General features: G+C 41.4%; 1 pseudogene; it reads left to right on the top strand.

Moving 5' to 3' along the window:
* The first annotated feature begins 1,155 nt into the window (after positions 1–1,155).
* LOC123142454 (pre-rRNA-processing protein esf1-like) lies at positions 1,156–16,259 on the top strand (annotated as a pseudogene).
* Positions 16,260–16,491: the final 232 nt, after the last annotated feature.

Raw genomic sequence — 16,491 nt, 5'->3', positions numbered from 1 at the left:
ACAAGTTTTCTTCACCCACTCATTCTTGCTTCAGCTTCACCACTTTTATTGGTGGTGCATAATCACAACCACCACCAGCAGACACTTGTTGGACCTACCCTCAAACTAGTTCCACAAATATGCCTCACTGTACCAACCTTGTACAACAGTGCCAAATTAGTCCAGTCATGCCAATTTCAGTATCATACAGAAGATACTGATTTCTATATGATTTAGCCAATCGAAATTCACATTAGACTGTGCCTATCTCGCTGAAGCTGTCAGTCTGAAAAACAGTTTACTAAAGTGCAGTTGATCGGCTTCAGTTAGGACTTAGGACTTGATAATAACTTCAGCCAATCTGCTTCATCAGTTACGAATGGTTTCATTAAATAATAATGAGTAAGTGAAGAAGTTGAATGGAAATAGTCGATATTTGCATTGTGGCTGTTGGATTAATCAGCCTATGTAGTATGTACAGATGCTTAGAAGGTGATCCGAATTTAGTTGGTTGTCGAAGAAGAATAAATTCATAAATCAAATGTGCAAAATTAGTCCAGTCATCTCAGTTTCAGGTTCATAGAGAAGATACTGATTTCTATATATTGATTTAGCCAATCGAAATTCACAATGCACCGTGCCTGTCTCACTGAAGTTGTTAGTTACTTGGTCTGAAAAACTGTGTACTGAAATTGTTGGTCTGAAAACACTTTACTGAAACTGCAGCGAATCTGCTTCAGTTAGGACTTAGGATTTGACAATAAGTAAGCATGCAAACTGACGGCTTTAATTTGATGCTAACGTGCTTTCATTCAGATGATTCGGTTCTTCAGTTTAATACAATATGCCACTAATGGAAAACTTTGGAACTTATAAAAATCTAAATAAATTCAGTCTGCCTCATAGAGAAGATAATTTCTACTGAATTTTTTTAGCCTACTGTAATATTGTTTTTCAGTAGCTTTTTTCTGCACATTTTCTTTCAGTTCTTAGTGCTGCTGTCCCATGAACACATTTTTTTAATTTGACTGTACATTCAAATGAAGCCTTTGTTAAGTATACACTCCAAAATTTAGTTAACATTAGCCTAACTGAATTTTCTGTTTCTGAATTTATAAACTCACTTTATATTCAGTTTATAAATTAACAATAGCTTCAAAATTAAGTATCATTCGCATGGATCAACTGTTATTTTATTTTGTGGAGGATAAAGTTCAGATCATGAATAATGGCATTACAAGTGAACTTGGCACAATTACACATGTCCTGAACCTCATAGAATCTGACACTAGCAAGTCTTCATTGGCATGCAAGTACTACTTTTACATTGTCATGACAGGAACAATTAATTTGACATGTATCATTGGTACTGCTAAAACATTTCGTTCATGTTTCAACAAATTTGGTGAAGACCACTTCATATGTATTTTGCATATATGAATTATCTCCTGTTGCTTTCTAAGATGTTAGTTCTTTCAGTTCTAGCCCTCCTATCTTTAATTCCTGGCTGCTGGACTACCTGCAGGACAACGAGTTCATCTGCGGCAGCTATCGCTGTGAGCAGTCCGTCTGCGACGCGCTCCGCAGCATCTTCATCGGGCACAACGAGATCCTCAACGTCTGGAAGTAAGTCGCCGGCCATCTGTTTCCTGATGAATTTTCTTTCTAGCTCAATGTGATCGAATCTGACTAGTACGTTCAGATTTGCTCTTGTTTTCTTTTCAAATGGTACTAGTAGTCTATATTCCAGCTGTGCGACTACCTGTATCCACTTCAACCGATGATAATTTTCAAGCCTACCTATAGCCACTTGAACAGATGTCTATCTCAGATCTGCTCATCTAAAAAATCCAAGTGGAGTAGTATACTGGTAGTATAGTATAATAATATTATCAAAAGGTAAATGCCCTGATTATTTAGCTCTGTCAGATAAATACTCGTCGAAAGTGGGCTCCTATCAAAATTCATTTCCATTAGAATCTTACTCATACAATATTCACACCATGTAATTCTGGAAATATATGCTCATATCTAGTTCTGCATAAAAAATGACAGTATTGACATGTTATAAATAGTTTGTTTGTCTTTCTGTTTTTTTGTTACATTTTGCAGGGATAAAGTGAAGAAAAAGAAGAAAAGATTACTAGAAGATTAGTTTTAGGATTTCCTTTTATTTCCTTACAATTTTCCTTTTATTGGATACTTGTAAAGACATTGTAATATTCTTACTATAATAAAAATTATGATTCTATTTCATTTTTGTTTTTAAATTATTTTCCTTATAGGTTGTTTTCTGTAAATTTGGATTTTTTTGTTTTCCAAATACATTACTAGTGGCGCATTTAAGCCCTTATTAGTGGCGCACCTTCCTTTATTACTAGTGGCGCACCTATAAGGCTATTAGTGGCGCACCTGGAGGGAATACCAGTGGAGCACCTAAGGGTTAGTAGTGGCGCACCATGTGGTGCGCCACTGGTATCTGGATTACCAATGGCGCATCAAAGGTGCGCCATTACTAATAATTACTAATGGCGTGTTAATAATGGCGCACCCATAGTGCGCCATTAATAGCAATATGTGGTGCGCCACTAATAGCCTTTTTTCTAGTAGTGTACGGAAATGATTTTCTGGGATTCATCGTGTGGGATGTACATATCTACGGAAATGATTTCTGGGATTCACCGTGTGGGATGTACATACCTACGGAAATGATTTCTGGGATTCACCGTGTGGGATGTACATACCTACGGAAATGATTTCTGGGATTCACCGTGTGGGATGTACATACCTACAGAAATGATTGGGTTTCGATGCCTCACCCGATCGCACATGGCCCCAGCCTGGGTCCCAGGAGGGCCTATCCCCGACGATTTCTGGGTCGTGTGGGAAGTACACCCTATCGCACACATTCACTTGGCGACGGTTCCAAATGCCGCCGCGGAAAGGGGTTTTAAACCGTTTGTTTAGGACGTCGTTGTACCAGTGTCTATCTCTACATAGATAGATCTTGTCTACATCATGCCATCGTTCTTATTGCATTACTCTGTTTCTCCATGAACTTAATACACTAGATGCATGCTAGATAGCGGTCGATGTGTGGAGTACTAGTAGTAGATGCAGGCAGGAGTCAGTCTACTAATATTGGATGTGATGCCTATATAATGATCATTGCCTGGATATCGTCATGAGTATTTGAAGTTCTATCAATTGCCCAACAGTAATTTGTTCACCCACCGCTTTGCTATTTTTCTCGAGAGAAGCCACTAGTGAAACCTACGGCCCCCGGGTCTCTTTCTCATATTATTTGCCTTTGTGATCTACTTTTATTTGCTTTTATTTTCGGATCTATTAATCCAAAAACCCAAAAATACTTTGCTGCAATTTATTCTTATTTATTTGTTTGGCGTTCGATCTATCAATCTAATAGAAATTTACCTCACATCCGTTTGCCTATCTTGAGGCGCCGTACCTCATAAGGGATTGACAACCCCTTTAACACGCCGGGTTGCGAGAAGTTGTTATTTGTGTGCAGGTGCTGTTTACGTTGTGTTACTTGGTTCTCCTACTGGTTCGATAACCTTGGTTTCATATCTGAGGGAAATACCTACCGCCGCTGTGCTGCATCATCCCTTCCTCTTTGGGGAAATACCGACGTAGCTTCAAGCGACACAAAAGGAATTTCTGGCGCTGTTGCCGGGGAGGATTTTCAACATATACCAGGTTCATAATCACAAATCTCATCTCTTGAAATTTACATCATTTGCTATTTGCCTCTCATTTTCCTCTCCCTCACTTCACAAAAATTTGCTGTTTTATTCGCCCCTCTTTTCCGTTCGCCATTTTCTTGTCGGATCTGTTTTTGAGTGCAATCTTGTTGTGTGGTCATCATGACTCAAGAGAATACCAAGTTATGTGATTTCTCAAATACTAACAACAATGATTTTATCGGCACTCCGCTTGCTCCTCCCGCCACTAGCGCGGAGACTTATGATATTAATACTGCTTTGATGAATCTTGTTATGAAAGACCAATTTTCCGGTACTCCTAATGAGGATGTCGCGTCCCATCTTAATACCTTCATGGAATTATGCGATATGCAAAATAAAAAAGATGTGGACAAAGATGTGGTCAAGATGAAACTATTTCCGTTTTCTTTGCATGATTCTGCAAAAATTTGGTTCTCTTCTTTGCATTCAATAGTATCGATTCTTGGAATAAGTGAAAAGATGCTTTTATCACTAAGTATTTTCCGCCCGCAAAAATTGTTTCCCTTAGAACCCAGATCATGAATTTCAAGCAACTTGAACATGAGCATGTTGCACAATCTTGGGAAAGGATGAAAATGATGCTAAGGAATTGCCCAACTCATGGGTTAAATCTTTAGGGGCCGCTTGATATCATACACACATGCACACACTTAGCATAATATCGGGATGGGAGGCACATAGATATAACAATGAACCAATCATAGAGCGGTAAACCTTTTGTTCAACCGGTTTACCATCCTTAGTCAAGTCAAGATGTCCACTAGTAGGCATGGGTGTTTTCATACCTTTGCTTTCTTGCATGTTGAACTTCTTGAATAAGTCCTTGGTATAATTTGTTTGAGAAACAAAGGTACCCTCCTTAGTTTTTGATTTGCAAACCAAGAAAGAACTCGAGTTCACTCATCATAGACATCTCAAACTTCTCCGACATTAGCCTTCCAAGCTTTTCACTAAAATGAGGGTTAGTCGAACCAAATATGATATCATCCACATAAATTTGGCACACAAATAATTCACCATTAACCCTTTTAGAAAAAAGTGTAGAATCAATTTTTCAAATCTCAAAGCCTTTTTCAATAAGGAATTTGGTCAAGCATTTATACCATGCTCTAGGAGCTTGTTTAACACAATAAAGAGCTTTGTGAAGTTTGTAAACATGATTAGGTTTCTTGTGATTAACAAAGCCGGGAGGTTATTTAACATAGACTTCCTCCTCAATTTCACCATTTAGAAAAGCACTTTTAATGTCCATTTAGTATAACGTGATATCATGGTGATTGGCATAAGCAAGTAAGATGCGTATGGACTCATGTCTAGCAGGGGCATATGTCTCACCATAGTCCATACCTTCAACTTGAGTGTAGCCTTGGGCGACGAGACGAGCCTTGTTGCGTAAAACTTGTCCATCTTCATCTTGCTTATTCCGAAACACCCATTTGGTTCCAATGACATTGTGCTTCTCAACGGGCTTCTCAACCAACGTCCATACTTGATTCATCTCAAAATTGTTTAGCTCTTCATGCATAGCGTTCACCCAATCCGGATCATCAAGAGCTTCTTTAACCTTCATAGGTTCAATACTAGAAATGAATGAGTAATGTTCACAAAATTTAGCCAAACGAGTTTTTGAGCGAGTAATTCTCCTGGTTTGAATATCATCAAAGATTTGTTCGACGGGATGATCTCTTGAGACTCTTGCTCGTACTCGTGAGAGCTTTTGTTTGGGTCGAGGTGGAACATCCTCTTCATTGTCTTGTTCTTCCTCTTGTCCTTCTTCATTGTTGTTGGCATTGTTGTTCTCTTGTGGAGGTGGAGAATGAGGTTGATGAGGTTCATTGAGGGAGTCCTGGACTAAGGGGTCCTCGGGCGTCCGGCCTGTTATTCATTGGGCCGGACTGATGGGCTGTGAAGATATGAAGGCCGAAGACTATACCCGTGTCTGGATTGGACTTTCCTTGGCGTGGAAGGCAAGCTTGGCGACCAACTATGAAGATTCCCTCTGATGTAACCGACTCCATGTAACCCTAGATCACTCCGGTGTCTATATAAACCGAAGAGCGTAGTCCGGATAGGGCGATACTCATTACCATAGTCATACAGGCTAGACTTCTAGGGTTTAGCCATTACGATCTCGTGGTAGATCAACTCTTGTAACACTCATATTCATCAAGATCAATCAAGCAGAAATTAGGGTATTACCTCCATAGAGAGGGCCCGAACATGGGTAAACATCGTGTCCCCCGTCTCCTGTTACCATCGATCCTAGACGCACAGTTCGGGACCCCCTACCCGAGATCCGCCGGTTTTGACACCGACATTGGTGGTTTCATTGAGAGTTCCACTGTGCCATCGGCAAAGGATTCGATGGCCCCTTCGATCGTCAGTAATGGCGTCGTCCAGGGAGAAACCTTCCTCCCCGGACAAATCTTTGTGTTCGGCGGCTTCGTACTGCGGGCCAACTCGCTTGGCCGTCTGGAGCAGATCGATAGCTACACCCCTGGCCACCAGGTCAGATTTGGAAGCTTGAACTACGCCGCGGATACCCGTGGAGACTCGATCTTCAATGGGTTTAAAACCGCAGTGATCGCTCTCCCTCATCCCGATGAACATGACTTATATCTGTTATCGGATTACGTCTTGGAGATGGATCATGTTGCTGCAACGGCTTTAGAACCGAAGCAGATCGTCCCCTCCGAGGCCACAAAGTCCGCGGCGTTGGAGCCGCACACGGACATGACATCCTGCAATGTTTGCGTCAATGGAACTCTGGACTCGTCTCCGGCTATACGTTCCGGATCAGGTGCGCCTGCGGACACCGAGCTGGATCGGTTATCGATTTTCGAATTTAACGCCGCAGACATCTTCCAGCATTCACCTTTGGGTGACGTACTAAACTCTTTAAAGAACTTGTCCTTGGAGGAAGACTCACAGCCGAACTATGTTTGGTTCGAGCTAGAAGCGAATGACGAGGAATTTTGCTTCCCACCCGCTGCCCACTTCATAGCCACCGTCGATGACTTAACCGACGTTCTTGACTATGGCTCCAAAGACATCGACGATATGGACGACGATGCCGAAAAGGAGCAAGGCCAAGACCCACCATTTACTGGACGTTGGACGGCCACCTCTCTGTACGACGTGTACATGGTTGATACACCTAAAGGATCTGGCGACGACAAAGAAGAGCCAGACGTGAATAAACCCTCTGAGACGCAGTCCAAGCGCCGGCGCCCCAAATGCCGCTCTAAGCCTCGTCGCTCAAAAGATAGCAACACTGGCACCAGAGAAAATAGTACTCCAGGCGACGCCGAAAACAATGAAGACCTTGTCAGAGCTACATCCGAACAGGAGGAACATGACAACATGCAAGACAACCCTGATGAACAGGCCATGGAAGATGACTCGGAGACGATAGTTACCGTCCATCCTCCGAGGAGGAGACAAGCCTCGGCAACGAAGACTTCATCGTGCCTGAGGATCCTCTAGAGCAGGAGCGCTTTAAGCTTTAGCTCATAGCCACTGCAAGGAGCCTGAAAAAGAAACAGCAGCAGCTTCAAGCTGAACAAGATCTGCTCATCGACAGATGGACTGATGTCCTGACAGCCGAAGAATACGGCCTCAAGCGCCCAGCCAAGAGCTACCCGAAACACAGACTGCTACCTCAATTCGATGAGGAGGCACCGGAGCACACGTCTCCCTCGCGTAATGCGGCACGACCACCACGTGGTCGAGACAGGGCGGCCGACCGGCCACCCTGCGGTCGGGATAAAGCGGCACCTCAGGCCGAAAAGCAGCCTGCCCCACCAACCCATAAAAATAGAGACGGAAGAGTTCGGGGTCACACGTACGCCCTCCAGCAGACCCTGGACAGTAGAGCAGGACATACAAGATCGATCCACGGATCGCGAGGACGTGCCTCGAGGCACGACGACGGCTACCTATTCGGACATGACAAACCTAACCACGCCCGGGCCGAATGCCGCAGACGGACTCCATCAGAGCTACGCTGCGATGCGGCCCGCGATAGAGGCATTGCACACCCTCTTTGCTTCATAGACGAGGTGCTGGATCATGAATTCCCCGAGGGGTTCAAGCCCGTCAATATTGAATCATACAACGGAACAACCGATCCCGTAGTATGGATCGAAGATTTTATCCTCCACATCCACATGACCCGAGGAGACGACCTCCACGCTATCAAATACCTCCCATTAAAGCTCAAAGGACCAGCTCGACACTGGTTAAATAGCCTGCCTGAGAATTCCATCGGCAGCTGGGAGGACTTGGAAGAGGCTTTCCTTGATAACTTCCAAGGAACTTATGTCCGGCCACCAGATGCTGATGACCTAAGCCACATAGTTCAACAACCTAGAGAATCAGCCAGAAAATTCTGGACTAGATTCCTAACCAAAAAGAACCAGATCGTTGACTGTCCGGATGCCGAAGCCCTAGCGGCCTTTAAGCATAGCATCCGGGACGAATGGCTCGCCCGCCACCTCGGCCAGGAAAAACCGAGGTCCATGACAGCCCTCACGGCACTTATGACCCGCTGATGACCCACAAGTATAGGGGATCTATCGTAGTCCTTTCGATAAGTAAGAGTGTCGAACCCAACGAGGAGCAGAAGGAAATGATAAGCGGTTTTCAGCAAGGTATTCTCTGCAAGCACTGAAATTATAGGTAACAGATAGTTTTGTGATAAGATAATTTGTAACGAGCAACAAGTAACAAAGGTAAATAAAGTGCAGCAAGGTGGCCCAATCCTTTTTGTTGCAAAGGACAAGCCTGGACAAACTCTTATATGAAGGAAAACACTCCCGAGGACACATGGGAATTATCGTCAAGCTAGTTTTCATCACGTTCATATGATTCGCGTTCGGTACTTTGATAATTTGATATGTGGGTGGACCGGTGCTTGGGTGCTGTCCTTACTTGGACAAGCATCCCACTTATGATTAACTCCTATTGCAAGCATCCGCAACTACAAAAGAAGTATTAAGGTAAACCTAACCATAGCCTGAAACATATGGATCCAAATCAGCCCCTTACGAAGCAACGCATAAACTAGGGTTTAAGCTTCTGTCACTCTAGCAACCCATCATCTACTTATTACTTCCCAATGCCTTACTCTAGGCCCAAATAATGGTGAAGTGTCATGTAGTCGACGTTCACATAACACCACTAGAGGAGAGACAACATACATCTCATCAAAATATCGAACGAATACCAAATTCACATGACTACTAATAGCAAGACTTCTCCCATGTCCTCAGGAACAAACGTAACTACTCACAAAGCATATTCATGTTCATAATCAGAGGGGTATTAATATGCATATAAGATCTGAACATATGATCTTCCACCAAATAAACCAACTAGCATCAACTACAAGGAGTAATCAACACTACTAGCAACCTACAGGTACCAATCCCAGACTTAGAGACAAGAATTGGATACAAGAGATGAACTAGGGTTTGAGAGGAGATGGTGCTGGCGAAGATGTTGATGGAGATTGACCCCCTCCCGATCAGAGGATCGTTGGTGATGACGACGGTGATGATTTCCCCCTCCCGGAGGGAAGTGTCCCTGGCAGAACAGCTCTGCCAGAGCCCTAGATTGGTTCCGCCAACATTCCGCCTCGTGGCGGCGGAGTCTCATCCCGAAAGCTCGCTTATGATTTTTCTTCAGATGAAAGACTTCATATAGAAGAAGATGGGCACCGGAGGGCCAACAGGGGGCCCACGAGGCAGGGGGGCGCGCCCAGGGGGTAGGGCGTGCCCCCACCCTCGTGGCCAGGGTGGGGGCCCCCTCTGGTATTTCTTCCGCTCAGTATTTTTTATTATTTCCAAAAACAACTTTCGTGGAGTTTCAGGACTTTTGGAGTTGTGCAGAATAGGTCTCTAATATTTGCTCCTTTTCCAGCCCAGAATTCCAGCTGCCGGCATGCTCCCTCTTGATGTAGACCTTGTAAAATAAGAGAGAATAGGCATAAGTATTGTGACATAATGTGTAATAACAGCCCATAATGCAATAAATATCGATATAAAAGCATGATGCAAAATGGACGTATCAACTCCCCCAAGCTTGGACCTCGCTTGTCCTCAAGTGGAAGCCGATAACGATAAATATGTCCACATGTTTAGAGGTAGAGGTGTCGATAAAATAAAATACGGACATGAGGGCATCATGATTATTCTTAAAACAGCAACATATATGGATAATGTCATATGATTTCTTATGCTCAAGTAATAATCTATTCACAATGCAAAGTATGAATCAGAAACTTTATTGAGAACCAACAAACTATAATCTCAGTCATTGAAGCAATTGCAAGTTATCATAACGTCAGAAAAAGTCTATGTCAGAGCTTTTTAGCAAGTCCACATACTCAACTATCATTTAGTCTTTCATAATTGCTAACACTCACGTAATACTTGTGGTTACGGAGTTTTAATCAAACACAGAGAAAGATAGGGGCTTATAGTTTCGCCTCCCAACCTTTTACCTCAAGGGTAATGTCAACAATAATAACTCATGCTAACTTACATCCAATTATATATATATATATATATATATATATATATATATATATATATATATATATATATATATATATATATATATATATCAGGATCTTTCCAACATACCGTGCTTGCCAAAGGATAAAATGTAAAAAGGAAAGGTGAAGATCACCATGACTCTTGCATAAGGTAGAAGATAAAAAATAAAAGATAGGCCCTTCGCAGAGGGAAGCAGAGGTTGCCATGCGCTTTTAGGGTTGGATGCACAAAATCTTAATGCGAAAGAACGTCACTTTATATTGCCACTTGTGATATGGACCTTTATTATGCAGTCCGTCGCTTTTATTTCTTCCACATCACAAGATCTTATAAAGCTTATTTCCTCCACACCAATCAATCATACATATTTAGAGAGCAATTTTTATTGCTTGCACCGATGACAACTTACTTGAAGGATCTTACTCAATCCATAGGTAGGTATGGTGGACTCTCATGGCAAAACTGGGTTTAAGGATTTTTGGAAGCACAAGTAGTCTCTCTACTTGGTGCAAAGAATTTGGCTAGCATGAGGGGAAAGGCAAGCTCAACAAGTTGGATGATCCATGACAATATACTTTATTTCAGATATAAGAAAACATAACCCATTACGTTGTCTTCCTTGTCGAACATCAACTCTTTAGCATGTCATATTTTAATGAGTGCTCACAATCATAAAAGATGTCCAAGATAGTATATTTATATGTGAAACCTCTCTTTCTTTATTACTTCCTATTAATTGCAACGATGACCAAAGCTATGTTTGTCAACTCTCAACAACTTTTAATCATCATACTCTTTCTATGTGAAGTCATTACTCTTCATAAGATCAATATGATCTCTTTTTATTTCTTTTTAATCTTTTCTCTTTTCTTTTATTCACGCAAGATCATAGCAAGATAATCAAGCCCTTGACTCAACACTAATCTTTATTATATAGCTCACGGACTCGATTACATAGAGGGATCATAAAGCAAAACTCAAAACTAGATCATACTAAAACTTTATTCTACTAGATCAAGATATTACTAAGAAGGATCGAACTAAGAAAAATGGTAAAGATAGGAGATGTGGTGGTGATACGATACCGGGGCACCTCCCCCAAGCTTGGCAGTTGCCAAGGGGAGTGCCCATACCCATATGATTATATCTCCTTTGCTGGTGAAGAAGGTGGAGGTGATGATGGATAGTCGCACATCGAGCGTAAGAGGTCCTCCAACTTGCGGATAATGCCCTTGAGTGCGATGATATGCTCCTTCAACAAAATATTTTCATGTGTGAGATACTTGTTTTGTATGCGAGCTAACTCAATCATCTTGAAAGCTTCGATCTCAGTTGGGGTAAGAAGATTGTGATCAAGTTGAAGGATGTCTTCTGTTGCCGGAACTTGGTCCTCCGTGGCCTTCTTGATCCCTTCACCCTTGTTGATCTCCATGGGTTCTTCCCTCTTCAGCTCTGTCTTCATTAGCCAAGCATCGTTGTCACCATTGTTGGAGGAGGGGGACGACATGATGCCTGGCATTGACAACCCTGACAGAAAACAACTCGAAACAAAAATAGAGGATATTTGCGTTATACAGGAGTCAAAACCTTCGGGAGATTATATAATGAATTTTTACCGACCAAAATACGTGTCGTGCAAGAAAACGGAGTCCGGAGAGCGCACGGGGTGCCCACGAGGCAGGGGGGCGCGCCCAGGGGGTAGGGCGCGCCCTCCACCCTCGTGGAGCCCTCGTGTCCTTCCCGGACTGCTTCTTATTTTTCTATTTTTCTAAATATTCCAAAACGGAGAAAAATTGCCAGCATAGTTAGTTTTATTGCAATTATATGCATCTTATGTTATGTGTGTTCTTATATGTTGGATCTCCATATGTTCCTAAATTATCTTCATGAGTGACATTGCTAGTTGCATTTTTCTTGTCTTCAAAGACAGACATTTTCCTTGCATTATTTCTAATTCATTGACTTATTTATTTATGTTGCAGTAATTTGTGGGCTGTGGCATTGCTCATCACTTGATGTCTAGGCATGATGATACACATGTGATTGACAAGGAAACTCACAGGCTTGCTATTGTGAACATGGACTGGGATCATATTAAGGTGTGTGCCAATTCAAATTTCTATTTATCTAGAGAAGTAATCTGTCTGCCTGAACAATTTCAGCCATGTTCAAAAGGCAGTTTTATTATGTGAGTTACATGAGAATTACCTTGAATTAATGTCTTTTTAGTCCAACTTGTTTCTTTTCTGTGAGGTAAATGTGCATTTCTTTGTTCTTGCATTTGTGTGTTAATTGCAGACTTGTATAAAACCTTTAAGGGTTGTTTAGATGGCATTTTATTAACTACACGCTAGTAAAACACTAAAAGGAGTTCTAAAAATACTATGTTGTTTTGGTAGTTTGTTAGGTTGGTTAGCTTGAAGTACGATGCATAGATTCATGTTGTTTGGCTTAGATGTTCTCATTTCTCATCTTTTTCTGTTGTTGAGAACAGGTGAAATCTCTATCACTAAAATTCGCCTGTTTTTAGTTGAGATATAGATGCCCCAAATGTTGATATTCAGGATTAGTTAAAATTCTGAAGTGATGTCAAATTACTGGGTTCTTTGGTCCAGACATCCTCAGTCCTCACACAATGATGCCCATATTTATCTATACCCAAATTACGTCAGCCATCATTGTCTCTTTGTGTCTTAGGTGCTAATTGTCAATATCTCACAACATCTGTGCAACCTTACCCATAAGGCCTCGCTTTGATAATAAGGAATCTAAATTTGAACTGAATCCCAAAAGTATCCAAAGAAATGCCCATTACTCAAACTTAATGTTTGTTTTTTTGCATTGAAGTGTGTATATTGTTTGTTTGGTGAGGTATTCAAGCACTTCCTATGATTTTTGCATCACCCCAACAAAATATTTTGATAATAGTCAATATTTAATTAATGAAATACTATGTTTTGCAAAACTGAAAATCAAACCAACGGAACATACCCCTTGCATTTATAGTTTGTGTTGCTCATAGAAACTTCTCTTTGGCTGCTTGGGCTCAATGATGTTGTTCCTTTGTTTTGCCCTTTCAACAGGCGGTGGACTTGTATATGGTCATGACATCTTGTATTCCGGAAGGTGTGCGAGTTCTATCAGTCTCGATATATCCAGCAGAATTTGGACTGAAGTGCATGAACATTGAGACAACTGAAGGCCCTTCTGCTCTTATTGGTGCTGATGGTTATGGTGGTGATGATGGTGGGAAAGATGATGACAGTGATGATGGATATGGTGATGGCAAAGAAGATGAACTTGACTCTGAGACTGAGAACAACAAGCTCCGTACTTATGGGCTAAACAAACTGAGGTTAGTAACAAAGCATTGAGATACTTTTGCTGATTATCACCTTGTTTACTTTTCTGTTTGTCTGGGACTTACTGCAAAAAGTTTGAATCAGTATTTTAACAATATACTCCATAATATTCTCTTGCTAATTAAAATATATAAAAATGTTCAGATCCTGTGTAAATGTAACTATGGCAGCTTCTCCTTCACATGTTTGGGATTGTGTGCATATGTCCATGGCCTTGTCTATCCATATTTGATATTTGCCATATGAAAATGTTACTACTTGCAAGGGTTTGTTGTTCCGTTCTCTGATGATTATATTGATCTTGCTGCAGGTACTACTATGCAGTTGTGGTGTGTGATTCTAGTGCAACTGCGGATCACATATACACAACTCTTGATGGTACCGAGTTCTTGAAAACGGCAAATGTGTTTGATTTGCAGTTTATTTATGACTCTATGGAGTTCAAATACCCTGCTCATGACATAGCTACAGAGGTATATTACTTGAATATATTGTATTTGCATCCATATTTTTTGAACAAGGGAAGGCTCCCAAAGGACCCAGAAACTGCATTCAAACGGGTTGTTGCGATAATAAATTATACCGAGGACCTTGTAAAGAGCCATCAACTCTAGTTTTACAGAAAGGAACATACAACAAATCAGAAAATCATGATTTGGTCCTTCTTCTCCACCGAGATTTTGTTGAAGTTTGGAGCATGGACACCTGCACCCTTGCCGGGGACATCACCACTTGGGAGAGCGCAGGGCGGTGGACGCCGTGTTGAAGCCGAACAGTCTCCATCTCGGTCTGCAAGCACCACTGGGCTAAGCACTCTGAAATGCATGCGCAGCTTCGCTTCCTTTCCATGAGAAGCTTCAGATCCGGACGACCCTTCCGCTACCATGACTTCAAAGAAAGGGCTAAATCGCCCCAGATCTGAGCTCCACCGAGCTTATTGACAAAGCTTTTGCCAGATCCCGTCCCCTCCTTGAGTCTGCACCATGAAAAACAACCAGAGACTTGAAAAAACCAAATCGCCCCAGATCTGAGCTCCATAGAGTTTATTGATTTGCCAGATCCCGTCTCCTCTTTGAGTCTACTCCCTCCGTTCCTAAATATAAGTCTTTTTAGAGATTGTATAATATGGACTCCATACGGAGCAAAATGAGTGAATCTACACTATAAAATATGTCTATATTCATCCGTATGTAGTCCATATTGAAATCTCTAAAAAAAAACTTATATTTAGGAACGGAGGGAGTAATTGCTTGTCAAATTTATGATTCTATGTAGAAAGAACCTGCCTTTCAGTTATAGTAGAAGAGGTCTTTTCAGTTTGTAACTTGTTTTAACTTTTGTGCAGGCACCTTTGAGTTACAAGGATCCTGATTTTGAGACTTTTCCTTCGCAGCATACCAAAGTTAAGCCCACCTGGGATGATGATGAACCAGATTGTAAGATCTTGAGGGAAACGTTCAAACATAAGGTCAGCTCTATTATTTTAATTATGTTGTTTTATACTCCCCCCGTCCCAAAATTCTTGTCTTAGATTTGTCTTGATACGGATGTATCTAATACTAAAATGTGACTTGATACATCCGTATTTAGACAAATGTAAGACAAGAATTTTGGGACGGAGGGAGTATTTGTTAACGTAAAACTAAAAACTAAAAACTGAGTATCTCTTTGAATTTATAACTGTCAAAGGGAGTAAACCCAGTGTCAAATGTCAAGATAGGCTTTCAGGCAGAACTAGTGAATAATAAAGGAATAAATACAGTATCATCAAAGTCACTTGTTGTTACAAAATCACAAAACTTGATAAATGATGCATTGCATGTTTCTACTCTTTTGTCTCATGAATTTTTTTGACCTGTTGGTCTTTGTTTCTTGTCCTGCACTTTGTTTATCCATCTTTGATGTCTTGTATTTTTTTTGTTGCAGTTTTATGACATTTATAAATATATTGAAAGTGATGAGAGTGCATCAGAAGATGTAGATGATTCCGGTTACCGGTCTCGGCCAAATGGTGTATCGCAATGGAAGTTAATAAATAAGGACAGGTTGGCTCTTTTACTAGAAGGAAATAAATCTGATGTGGAACAAAGACACGACCAAGACATGGAGGTAACATTCAACATGGAGCTCAAGGACTTCAGCAGATGTATCCTTGAGAGAAAGGGTATTGAGACGAAGACTATATGGGAGATGCACCAAGCAAAAATGAAGGAGAAGCAGAAAGGTAGAAAGAGGTGGCCAAAGGATGATGATGACTATAGCAGCAAAGATAGCGCTGATGATTTCCTTGATGAAAAGTTGTTTGAAGAAGCTAAGCCGATGAAGAAACCAAAGGTGAAGGCCAAAGGGAAAGGAAAGACAAGGCTCCAGAGGAACATTATGAGCCAGAAGCAACTAAAGAGGTAGCTGCTCCTATCTGCTTATGTTACTCCATTTGCATCTCTTCTCATTAAGTAGTTGCCACATCATATTTTTGCCTATGTGAAATGTATGTTAATACTTATGTTATTCCCACTGAGCAGCCTGAGGAAGTGAGGGAGACCGCCCGGATGCTGGTAGCTGACTGTGACCTAGATGTGAGTGTCGAGTAGTACTAGTCTGAAAAATGATGTAGTGGCCTTTGTGGCCTTGGTGATGCCGGTTATGGAAACTTATTCCCCGCAAAAAAATGTATAAACTTATTCAACGCAAGAAATGTATTTGTATGATTTAGTGTACATCCTGTGCTCTCACTTGAGCGTTTGTCTTGGAAGACGTGATGAATTAATTTATGCACATGGTACTACGTGTTGTGAGTTTTAGGGTTATAATCACTAAACGTCT

Source organism: Triticum aestivum, chromosome 6D (genome assembly GCF_018294505.1).
Source record: "Triticum aestivum cultivar Chinese Spring chromosome 6D, IWGSC CS RefSeq v2.1, whole genome shotgun sequence".
NCBI lineage: Eukaryota > Viridiplantae > Streptophyta > Magnoliopsida > Poales > Poaceae > Triticum > Triticum aestivum.
This window is presented reverse-complemented; position numbering and strand designations above follow the sequence as displayed.